General features: G+C 51.9%; 1 protein-coding gene across 1 annotated transcript in view; it reads right to left on the reverse strand.

Moving 5' to 3' along the window:
- GBX1 (gastrulation brain homeobox 1) overlaps window positions 1–12,244 on the reverse strand; it is a 19,151-nt gene extending 6,907 nt beyond the window's left edge. The window contains exon 1 of the transcript XR_005955426.1: window positions 11,210–12,244. The gene's annotated coding sequence lies outside the window, so the exon portion shown is untranslated. The remainder of the gene's footprint in view (window positions 1–11,209) is intronic.
- Window positions 12,245–12,252: the final 8 nt, after the last annotated feature.

Consider the following 12,252-nt stretch of genomic DNA (forward strand, 5'->3'; position numbering starts at 1 on the left):
CGCCCTCTGCTCTCATCCATCTTCTGCACATCACGGTCGAGTTCCTCCTTCAGCGCCCGCTCCGGCGGGGCAAGGCGCCCCGCTCCCCCGGCGCGGCCGGCCCCTGGGAAGGCACCTCCCCCTCCCGCCTCATCAGCTGTTATTAATGGTGATTGATGATTAGCAATTACGGGGCCAGGACAAGGGTGCTTTTGTGGGGACGGGACGGGGCCGCGCCGCTCCGCTCCGCACAGCCCTCTCCGGGCCCGGGCCCGGGCCCACGGACGGGCGAAGCGGCTCCGCTCTGCCGGCACCACCGGGCTCCCGGAACCGGACCCGAGCCGGCCCTGCCGGCAGCTCCTGATGGCCGAGCCCGCGGGGAGTGGTCCGGGGACGGCAGCGAAGGGCGGGCTCCAGCGCCCCGACGGACCGGCGCTGGCCAGGCAGCGGCGGCCCCGTGCCGTGCCGTGCCGTGCCGTGTCCGCAGACCGCCCGAACAGGGCGCGGGTAGAGCAGCCACGGGGCAGGGTCGGGATTGCCCCTTTCTCGGCCCTGGAGCTTTGTCAGCTCGGAGCGGAGTCTCCGTGAGACCGGCGGGCTCGGGCGCCGCGGGGCCGGGAAGACCCCGGGGCCTCCCGCAGACGCACTCGGGTCAGGGTGGGGGGGTTGTATCCTGAAATACCCCCTCTTGCTGCTCCCCCGCACTCCGAGTGCCGGACTCGTCCCCGGTGGCGGCCAGCGGCCCTGCTGCGCATCGCTCCCTCTGCAGAGCCGGCGGCAGCCGTGCGGGGCGAAAGCTCCCGAGCCGCGGCTCCGCCGTGCTCTCGGTGTCCGGAGGAACATCGCCTGCCCCTTGTGGGGAGTCCCCACGCTAAAACAGAGGGCTTTCTGCCTCCAGCTCGGCATTTGGGTTGTCCTGCCTAAGGAGAGCTGCTCACCAGACCTGCAGGAAGCAAACTGAAGCCCTGCTTCAGAAGAGTATCAGGATTTTTAAAGTGCTTGGAAGCCAAGAAATGCAAGCTGGAGTCATGACCATGCTCACTCCAGCTGTAGTTTCAGTGGCACAGTGATACTCCAGACCTCTAGCTCTCACCTAGGGGTATTCCTCTTCTCAAGTCCCCTGTGTGTTCCTGCCTGCATTTCCCCTTTGACCAGGGATGCAGCACCCCTGGCTGCCTAGCTACCCAGGCTCCCTGGTGGCATCGATATCTGTGTAAACACATGGGTTTCTCTGCCGTCACCTTCTGCTTTGTCCCTGAGGATGTCTGGAACACCACTTTGAAGTGTGTGTTTTCTGTGGGACATGACAGCCCAGCCATGGAGTTGGACACTTGGATCCTGTATGGAGCATTTAAGTGAGGCAAAATGGGCCCACTGTGCTGAAAGTGGGGTACTCAGCCTTCCTCCACTAAACAGGCAAAATCTGGATCCCCAGGGCCCAGACAGGACATCACACAGCCTCCTCTTTCTTTCTTGTCTTTTGTGCCTTTTTCTGTGGCACATCCTTGTGGTCCCAAAGAATTATCCCTCCACAGCAAGAACAGCCCTGCTCCAAGTCAGGGAAATGGGTGTGGAGAAGTCAATGGTAAAATAATCATCCAGGCTCAAATATTGAATCATAAAACTGAGGCCTGGCATAGGAGATCCCTGCCACCACTCTGATGCAGACACCTCCTGCCCTTGGATTGCTGAGTGAGAGATGCTCATCTTTGCAGGTCACTGACTGGCTGTGGCCCCCACTTCAGGATTAGGGCCCAGATTCCATGGTGGGAAGGAATATGGCAGTGATAAGCATTTGGATGAATCCCACCGCGGAGACCAGCTGTGACACAATAAGGGACATAGCTCCAGATCTGCTGGTCAGCATCTGGCTTCTGTCTGTCCTTGCCCCAGCTCTCCTGCCTCATCCACCAGATGTCTGTGGTAAAGGAACCTTCAAGTTGGAGTCATCTTCAATGCACATAGCTTGGGTCCATTCCCTGCTATGGAAGCACCTTAGACCATGGAGGAAGTGAAAGCATAGCCACCTGTTACTGGATCTCAAGACTGCACTCAAAGGGCCCAGATCAGGCTGTGCAAGCAGCTTTCTGACTCCTGAGCAAATACAATTTGATCACTTGTTGGATGAATCTTTTCTGTGTAACCAACCCACGCCTCACACCTGCAGACAGGTTAGCAACATATTTGAGAGCAGCAGGAAGCTGCTCTCTTTAGTGACCTTGCTGGAGACCCGAGTGAGCTGGGGGTGAGCTGTGTCTCCCATGGGAGGGAGGATGGCAGCCCGTGCCCACAGCAGCAGCTCCTGCCTGGAGACCACAGTGGCAGGCTCATCTCTGCCCTCTGCACAGCAGGAGCTTGCACCCTGCCAGTCCCTGCTGATGTCTCCACGGTTAAGGTTCTGCTTACCTGATCATACACTTGCATTCCTGCAGCCCCCATCTCCCCTCCCACACTGAGTCTGTTCCATGCTAGGAGCAGCAAAGCAAGGCTGCTTCCAGAGGGGTGGGAAGCCAGGCAGGAAGGGCTGTAGCAAGGCAGGGGCTTCAGTGCCCAGGGTGCATTCCCACAGGACCTGAGGAAGGTGAGCAGAGCAGATCTGGTGACAGATGGCTTCATCCTGTGAATTGGTCCTGATCCTGGAGAGTCAAAGCTCCCCCAAGGAGGGGGGAATGTACTCAGGGCCCCAGCAATTCACTGCACTTTGGTTTACTGTGTCTCATGAGACTTTGTAGTAACCCATGTGCAAATCGTGAAGCAAGGATTCAGAGATGTGTTCAAGGATATGTTGAAGGACTACAGAAAAAAATAAAAGGTTGTAAGAATAACAAAGCAAAGATGTGCCGCTGTACTCTCGTGTGTACATCAAATGGGACAGAGCTCCCTCATCCACCATCCTCACAGGTGAGCCAGCTTGGAATGAGCGTCCGGGCTGCACGTCCACCCACTGGACTTCCATGGGCTTTCCCAGTTTCAGTTGTGTAACCTGTGTTGAATCTCCCACAGCTTCTTGCTGCCTAGTGAAATGCAGTTTCCATGGCTTCCACTTGAGGCTCAGACCTCCACTGCTCAGATGCTTCCTGGGCATCTTTCCCTCTCCACACACCTCTGCAGAAAGCCCCTTGATTCCAGTTTAAAGGGCTTCATCCCTCCCTGTCAAGGAACCAGTCTATTTCCTTAATGTGCCTGAAGATAGACTGTCCAACACGCCAGGTACAGCAGAAATATAAATTGTGTGTGCAATTTGTAAAGCCTCATGTCTCATTGCACTCTCAGCTGTTGATGGAGATCTCTCAGGACCTTGCTAGGAACATTATCAGACACGGAGTTTAAAAAGTCTCAGGAGGAGACCTGCTCTCTCCTGTTTTGGGGTCGCTGTGTCATGGCTCATGTTTTTCAGTCTCAACAAGTGGTCCTGAGTCTCACCAAGCTGGTTCCTGAGTGCTGAATTCAAGTCCAGTCTCTGCAAGCAGCAATCACAGACTAGCCTGGCCCATCTCCCCCATCCTCAGTCTGCCTTTGCTCAGCACCTCTCTTCTCTGTTTTCTGCATCAGAACTGTTCAAGTCTCTTCCTCCTCCTCATTCCTTGTTGCAGACATGTGAACATGGACCAGTCTGTTTGCCTGCTTTTCTGGAGCCAGCAGGAAAGCCTGGAAGGTGTCCTGCTCAACACTTGGCACGTGGGACAGTGTCTGTCCTGAAGATGGTGCATGACCTCTCTGATCAGCACAGAGGATCCCAGGAGAAAACCTTCAGCCTTTAAAAATGTCCTTGCTGGGATCCTGCAAAGTGGGATCCTCAGAGGCTGTTCATTAAGGAAAATTTGATCCTGTGCTACTGGCAGGAAAAGAACCACCCAGGCCAGCTCTCCTCTCTGAGGTGGAGAGTCTGGAGTATTCCTGATGCACCAGCTGTTGGCCAAATACAGGCCAATTAATTTTTGCTGTATCTGTAATGGGTAAAGTTCTGAGTAACACAGCACAGCAACCACAACTGCAACAGTTAAAGCATAATGACAGACTGGGAAATGAAAGCAGGTCTTCCTAATGGAAACTGCTATGCAGTCTTAACTTTATGCCTCTACCTGCTCCACTTACTATCTCTGCACGGAATCTAGCACAACAGGACTAAATCTAGTCACAGCCTCTAGGCATTCCTGCAATATAGCTGTTAAACATATTAAAAGGAAGAGCAACGTTGTGAAATTATTTACTCGAAGTTTGGTGGGTCTGGAGAGCAGGCTGGCTGTGGCCATGGTGCTGCTGGGCCGAAGCTGGGCTCCGCCAGGCACAGGTCCTGGTGCCCATGGCACGGCCCCTCAGGCTCTGCGGCCGCACGCTGCCCGAGGTGGGCAACATCACACCCACGAGCAAGGGGCACCCAGGAGGTCCCAGCTTCTGGCAGACAAGGCTCCAGCAGACAAGGTCCCTCAGGCCCTCCCTGACTGCAGAGCTGCCCCACGTACTTCTGTCTTCAGCTTCTGACATGAAACCTGCGTTCATGCCTGGGGAAGGTACTTCAGAGCTAGACCTGGCAGGGCCGCAGCTGGAGCAGTGCAGGATCCGCATTAACAGTACCAAGAGCATGCCCAGGCCCGTGGGTTTGCTGCTGACAAGATCTCAGACCAGAAATTTTTGTTTCTGTAGTCCTGGACAAGGTTCACATACTCCTCTCACATATTTCTTTGAGGATTGTTCTGCCTAGGAGAGCCAAGCCCTCCCTCACTCCTGTGTTTGGATCCTGCTCAGGGAGAGCAATGTTAACCAAATTCTTTAGATAATTTATGGGCCTTCTAAGGCACAGGGCTGGTACCTCTCGCATGTTTAGCTCAGAAGCAGCTCTCTCCACGTGCACTGCTCTGCCCCAGCAGTTATGTGAGCATGGCACTCCAGAACTGTTCATTCAGAAGGCATCCATCATCTGCAGGTCACTATACAGACATGCATCTCATGGCTCTGTGAGAGCCTATAAGCAAAGCTGGTGTTCTCAGAGTGCAGGATGCAGAATTCAGAACAAAATGGGTTATGCAACACCATGCAGAATACAGGCTGGCACATGAGCATCGTTTCTTCAGCTGGGAGCACAGCCCAGTCAAAGGCACCACTGAAAGCAGCCTGCCTCCATCACCTTCGTGCCCTCCCCTCAGGGATTTATCCACACTGATGAGATCCCCTGTGCCTTCCCTTCTCCAGGCTGAGCTGCTCCTGCTCCCTCAGCCTTCCCTCACAGGAGAGGTACTCAGGTAATTTTTCCATGTTAAGATATTGTTATTTTGTCACTGCTTAGGTTTTCTCCTTGAGGCAGCTTTTGTTGTCTTCTGACCGTTCTTGGTATCTTCTGCTACTACTGCAGTTATACCAAACCAGCTTTGTTGAAACCTTTGCTGGGGATTCTTTCAGCGACCTGAAGCACCCAGCCCTGGCAGCAGCTGCAGGTGACTCTGCTGAGGTGTGGAATGAGCCAGAGCGGGGCTGACAGCCCAAAGAGCAGCGCCGTGCAAAGGGGTCTGCTCCCCTGGGGTTCACCCGCGGAGCACGGCACCTCGGGAGCGTCAGCCTCTGCTGCAGCACCTCTGCATGGAAACAGAGTGCAGGAGGAATTTGGAGCCCTGTTCCTCACAAAGAAAGACCAGAAGGCCTTGGCAGTGGGAGAGCTGCTGCCGGGACAAGCAAGCCCCAGCATGAACCCCGCAAAGCTCAGCTCAGGGGGACTGTGTTGCTGTGGGGGGGTCACAGCTTGGGGTGGGCACTACTGCCCCAAGGCAGGGCACTTTGCAGAGCCTTCTCGGGGGGAATCACAGCCAGGATTGCTGGGCAGCCCCCGAGGTGCTCGTGTGCTGGGGAAAGGATGGGGTTTGCCTTTGTGGGTCACATCCAGCCCTGGGGTCCTTCAGAACTCCTGAGCACTGTCCATCCCACTCAAGTGAAGTGTGCTTGGTGCTGCCAAACAGCTGAGATGTCAAAGATAAAGCTTATGAGAGAAGTGGTGTAAGACTAAATATTTAAATAATTAAATAAAAGCAGCATCCCCATTCATTTCAGACTGTCTTTCTCAGAAACCACTGCAGACAGCACATTCAGAGCAAGGAATCTGATAGAACCAGTACGGACCAGAGGGCTCGAATTGAAGGAAACTCAGGTTAAGTCAGAGATGTCAATGAGGTGTGAATGGAGTTAGCAGTGCTGGGAATGGAAACTGGAACTTTTTGTCCTGGGGCAAAACACAGTCCCAGTGGTGACAGCATCTTGTGGCAGCCCAGTGAAGGTTCAGAGATCTGTAATTAATCGGCCTGATCTCTTTGGGACGGGGCTGAGCACCATGCAGATGAACCCTGGTCTGGGCTAGGGCAGATCCTCACGTGATGTAAAAACAACCCCTGAGATAAGAAATCTACATCACCATGATAACTTGTTCTAAGATGCAATTAACTAGAAGATTAATTGCCCTTGCTATTAAAATTGTCTCATTTCTAATATGTGTTTGCTCAGTTTCCAGCCACTGTATCTGGTTTTACCTCCGAGTGCCACGAGGAAGGCCCGACAGTGCTGAATGAGCCCTCAGGGAGGCTGAGCCAGAAGGCACAGTAGGGTCCAGCAGTGGGTGCCAGGGGACATGGAGGGGTCCCTGGCTCTCTTTGGGCAGGGGGCTCTCAGCCCCTCCTGCCCTGGGACCCCTGGGCTGGAGAACAGGCACCCACACACTGAGAGCAGCCCTGGCGTGTCCAACCCCCTCAGCTCCGCAGCTCCCACTGCCAGGAGCCCCTGCAGCCCCCTCCCACTCCTGGTGCTGCTCTGAGCCCTCCTCTCTCCCAAACCCCCCGAAATACCGACCCCAGAGCCGCGTGCCCCTGCGGCAGAGAGCCCAGAGAGCTGCAGGCACTGGGCACCTGCCCCAGTGTCTGTGTGCAGCTCACACTCTGCATAATGACATCCAGCAACTCAGTAAATATTTCTGCTCTGCATTTGAAACAACTATGTGCAGTATTCATATTTTACAGTGGTAATGAAATACTTTCTATTCCATCAGTAATTAAGGAAGATGCTAAACTGTGTAAGTAACAATTTTTATAATGTGCAGGAGAAGAGCTCACATGCAAGAGTATTTAATTGGCTAATGAGTTCACTGAACCATTTATTTTTTTCTTTATAACAAATCATGGCACACTGGGGAACTTAAGATTACTAGGGGGAAAAACACCAATGTCTTGTCAGTATTTAAATGTGTTCACATGGATATCCAAGAAACTACACAGCAGTTAGTTCAACATACCTCCCAAGCAATCACAGACAAGCAGTCAAAGGATGTCCTGGGTAAGTCAGTAAAAACTAGAACCCAATTTAATGTAATTTGAAGGAGGCACTTTCAAATTATTTTATGTAACTTTTTATAAGCCTACAAGTTTGATAGAGCTAATGAGAGAGATGGGGCATGCTTAGAAATCTGTAAGTCATTTGACTAAGTTCTAATTCTTATTTCGTATTCTAATACGAAATTCTTGTTTAGTATTCTAATATGAAAAATTAGCTGTATGCTGCAGTTAGTGTCCTCAATATTAATAGATCCAAAAGAACTTGGTGACTGAGGAGACTTATCTTACACAGCCATTTGACAGGTGTATCTCTAGCTCTATTCTCTTCACATATCAATGCTACACGCTGCTAGCAATCAGGGAGAAATAAAAAACAATTGCTGATAAAAGTATTGGAATGGATAAAAGTGAATTGTTGGGATGGTAAAAGTAACAGGTGCACTTGCTCAAGAGAACCTGATCTGGGTTGGTGGAAACACCAGGCTGAGGAACAGCCAGGCTGGCTACACTGCAGTGCGAGGTGCAAGATGTGAGTAAGAACGGGGCTTCCCTTCAGCTCAGGGACAGCACCATGGGGGTGACAGGTCTGAGCAACATCAGAGGCTGCAGCACCTGCCCTGGAGCACAGAGCCCGCTGGCTGGGGGCAGCGCTGCCCAGGGCTCCTCCTGGGCTGGGCCAGCGGGCAAATCACACCGAATATGGGCAAATCACACTGAATATGGGCAAATCGCACCGAATATGGGCAAATCGCACAGAATACGGGAAAATCACACTGAATATGGGCAAATCGCACCGAATATGGGCAAATCGCACCGAATACGGGCAAATCGCACCAAATACAGGCAAATCACACCAAATACGGGCAAATCGCACCGAATATGGGCAAATCGCACCAAATACGGGCAAATCGCACCAAATACGGGCAAATCGCACCGAATACGGGCAAATCGCACCGAATACGGGCAAATCGCACCGAATACGGGCAAATCGCACTGATTATGGGCAAATCGCACCGAATACGGGCAAATCGCACCGAATACAGGCAAATTGCACCGAATACGGGCAAATCGCACTGATTATGGGCAAATCACACCAAATACAGGAAAATCGCACCGAATACAGGCAAACCACATCGAATACGGGCAAATCTCACCAAATATGGGCAAATCACACCGAATACGGGCAAATTGCATCAAATACGGGAAAATCACACCAAATACGGGAAAATCACACCAAATACGGGAAAATCCCATCAACTACAGGCAAATCCCCTCAACTACAGGCAAATCACACCAAATACAGCCCCAGGGCTCCTGAGCATTTGTGTGCACAGCAGAACAGTCCTCACACAACCACAGCACTGTGCACAGCTGCCCTCCCTCCATCCCAAGGGCAAATACGGGCAAATCGCACCGAATACGGGCAAATCACACTGAATACGGGCAAATCGCACCGAATACGGGCAAATCGCACCGAATACGGGCAAATCGCACTGATTATGGGCAAATCGCACCGAATACGGGCAAATCGCACCGAATACAGGCAAATTGCACCGAATACGGGCAAATCGCACCAAATATGGGCAAATCGCACCAAATACGGGCAAATCGCACCAAATACGGGCAAATCGCACCAAATATGGGCAAACCACATCGAATACAGGAAAATCACACTGAATATGGGCAAATCACACCGAATACGGGCAAATTGCATCAAATACGGGAAAATCACACCAAATACGGGAAAATCACGCCAAATACGGGGAAATCCCATCAACTACAGGCAAATCACACCAAATACGGGAAAATCCCATCAACTACAGGCAAATCCCCTCAACTACAGGCAAATCACACCAAATACAGCCCCAGGGCTCCTGAGCATTTGTGTGCACAGCAGAACAGCCCTCACACAACCACAGCACTGTGCACAGCTGCCCTCCCTCCATCCCAAGGGATGCACTGCAACAGGAAAAGCCCAGGGAAACCCTGTGTGTGCAGTCAGGGCTGGGTGCCTGCTTGCACACATGAACAGCACAGCCGAACACAATTCCAGCCAAATAAGTGGAGAAATAGCATAGATCTGTGTGGTTTTAAATTATATGATGGAGAGAAACAGAACATCATTGCTGATATGTTCTTACGTGGCATCAAATGAAACATGACAGCAGAAAGATAAAGAGAGCAAGGTGATCAATGCACTGTGCAATTCTTCTCTCCTTCCCACAAGGGCATCAGAATGCTCAAATATTCACAGGTCCAAAAAGCAACTGGTCAAATTTATGGCAGAAAAAAAATATCTCCACAACAAAAAAATACAAAGATGCCTTTTTGACTCAAAACTACCAAAGAAGCAGGTTATAACTCAGGGTGGGTACAGACGTGCTGGGAAAGAGCTTTTCTCTGCTTGCTTTTCCTGTAAGTACCTCACTGCTAACCCCCATTATGGCCTCTCCTGCTCTTTACTGAGGAACAGGAAAAACTGAGCGAGAGTCAAGCAGGTGCTTGAGGCTGGGGAGCCTGCAGAGTGTGCTGGTTGTCTGTCAGAAGGAATACCAGGGATGGGCAGGGCTTTGGCTGCACGGGGAGGGTCAAAGCAGGAGCCAGTGGCTGCAGCTGGGATGGAAACTTCTGTCTGGAGCTGGGATGACTTTTTCCCTGAGCACATCACTTGAATGGCTGCTCTGAAAATGCAACAGTGGACTCACATCTCTCCAGCCACTCCTAAGGGTGCACCTTGCCGTGACTGTTCTGCTGACAAACCCAGGTGGATGCTGAAGCAGGGGCACCAGCCTGTGCCCAAGAGACATTCCCAGCAAGCCCAGGACTCAGAAGTGACTGGCAGCTGCCTGTGCCTGCAGCAGCTGATAAAAACACACCAGAACCACGTGTCCCTGTGCTAACAACCCCCTAGGTTCAGTGTTCTCAGTAGAGACCACAGCCCTCCCACTCAGGAAGGTTAAATTTCCCTGGCAAAATTGTCCCTGCAAATACATCCAATGCTGCATTAGGAATTTCCCCTTCAGAAACCTGAGAAAATAGCAAAGTTTGTTAAGTTGCCAGAATGTGCTCTGGAACATTAAATCTTTTAAAATCTGTTATTGTAAATGTTTTTGAAAATCAATTGCTAATCAATTAGCATAACTGAGTTGAAGTCAGAGCACTTACACTCAGCCTGCATCTTAGCTTGAGCCTTTTTGATTGTTTCCATTTGCAAAGGGCTGGAGTTCCCAGGAGCTTTTCTGCTGGATTGGTTTGATTTGGTGTAGTTTTTTCCCCACCAGTTGCATTGGTCATGATGTAAAAGGTTCTCCCTTTTTCCTACCAGCCTCACATTCCTTGAAGACTGTTATCCAGTGGTATCCTTATGCATGATGAACTCGTGCCCCTTTCAGTTTTGGTAGGAGCACAGACAAAACTCAGTTTCTGAAGACATGTGGCCAGGGATGGCCTGTTCCTCTCTCCACCCACCTGACCTCAGCCCCCCAGGCACACAGGATGCTCTGTCTGCAGTCTGGTGGCTCTGAGGGGAGCCCTTGAAATGCACCTGCAGCCCCACCACGGGTCCCTCATTGCAGGAGGTGCCCGTCTGGCCACCTTTGTCCAGGAAGGACAAGGATGTGCCAGAGCTCCATCTGCTCCTGCCTTTGCAGAAACCAGACCCTGTGTGTTCACCTCTTCCCACTGGAAGAGCTGGAGCTGCCTCCATCAGCCAGTGCAGAGCAGCCTCAGAACTGGCAAAAGCAGCCAGCGAGACCCAGGAGACAGCTGTAAGCCTAACAGCTGCAAATAAAACTACAAAATAAAGCAAACGATGAAATTCAACTCTTCCCTGTTCTAAGGAGATATTATTATGGCTGAGCATGCATTACTGAGCACAAGTTAATGCAGGCATAGGGACAATGTTGGAGAGAAGGATGGTATACCTGTCCAGGTGTGCTGCTCTGCACGCTGCCTTCAGACCAGGACATCAGGTCAGGCTAAGGCAATCCCAGATTGTGCTGCCACCAAAAAGGACAGACCTTCCTGTTTCTGTTCCTCTTTGCTCACAGACATCACCTGGCTAAAAATGAACTCTTTAAAGCGGTGATTAGACTTTGGGAACAAGACCACTGGCCCTGGTCACATAAACAGATGACCTGAGCAGACAAGCCAGCTCAGCCAACAGGAAGGAGGCAACTTCAGACTCCATTCCTTCACTGGTGCAAGGGAAATGCACCACTGGTCTGTGGGGAGAGGGCAGGCCATCGTCCATGTATTTTAAAAACTTTGGTTCCCCTGTACACTTCATGCCAGTTTTGCAGATTGTTGTTGACCACCCAAGCCAACACCTCACCTCTCTGCCCCTGGATGTCATAAAGCACATATCCTGAGATATACCATCTCTGTGCATTAGCACCTACTTAAAGGCAGGCACAAGTGCTTTCCAGGCACCTTGTGGGCACCTGTAGCACATGAACACATCCCTCCTGTACCCTGTTAGCATCCCTGCTGTGGCACATCAGCAGTGCACGATCAGGAGCAGCACCATCCACCTCTCAGCGTGGTTTTGGGCTCACGTCCTCAGAGCAGCAGGGCTGAGGGCTCAGGGCCACAGCCCGTGTGCCCGGAGAGGCAGAACAGGGAGCACCACTGCTCTGTCACACAGCCTTTCCTGCAGAGCTGCGTGTTGCAGGGTCCCACTGTGGCCGTGGAGAGAGGCACCACAAGTGCAGCAAGAGGAGGCACCCGCTGCCCCGGATACCTGTGCCACAGCTGTGGTGCTCAGGGCACTCCCTGAGCCAGAGGCAGTAATGGAGCTTGCTTAGAGCAGATCTTTAAAGGATGGATAATGCTTCTTTTTCATCATAAGTGTGTCTTATGTTGCAGGATAAAACATTTCCTCTCACCCTGCCAAGGCTGTGGTGCAGCCCAGGCCGCAGTGGGACCCTGCACAGTGCTCTGCTGCTGGCTGCTCTGTGCCCAGGGG

The sequence above is a fragment of the Pyrgilauda ruficollis genome, unplaced genomic scaffold (genome assembly GCF_017590135.1).
Source record: "Pyrgilauda ruficollis isolate IOZ18807 unplaced genomic scaffold, ASM1759013v1 scaffold252, whole genome shotgun sequence".
Classification (NCBI taxonomy): Eukaryota; Metazoa; Chordata; class Aves; order Passeriformes; family Passeridae; genus Pyrgilauda; species Pyrgilauda ruficollis.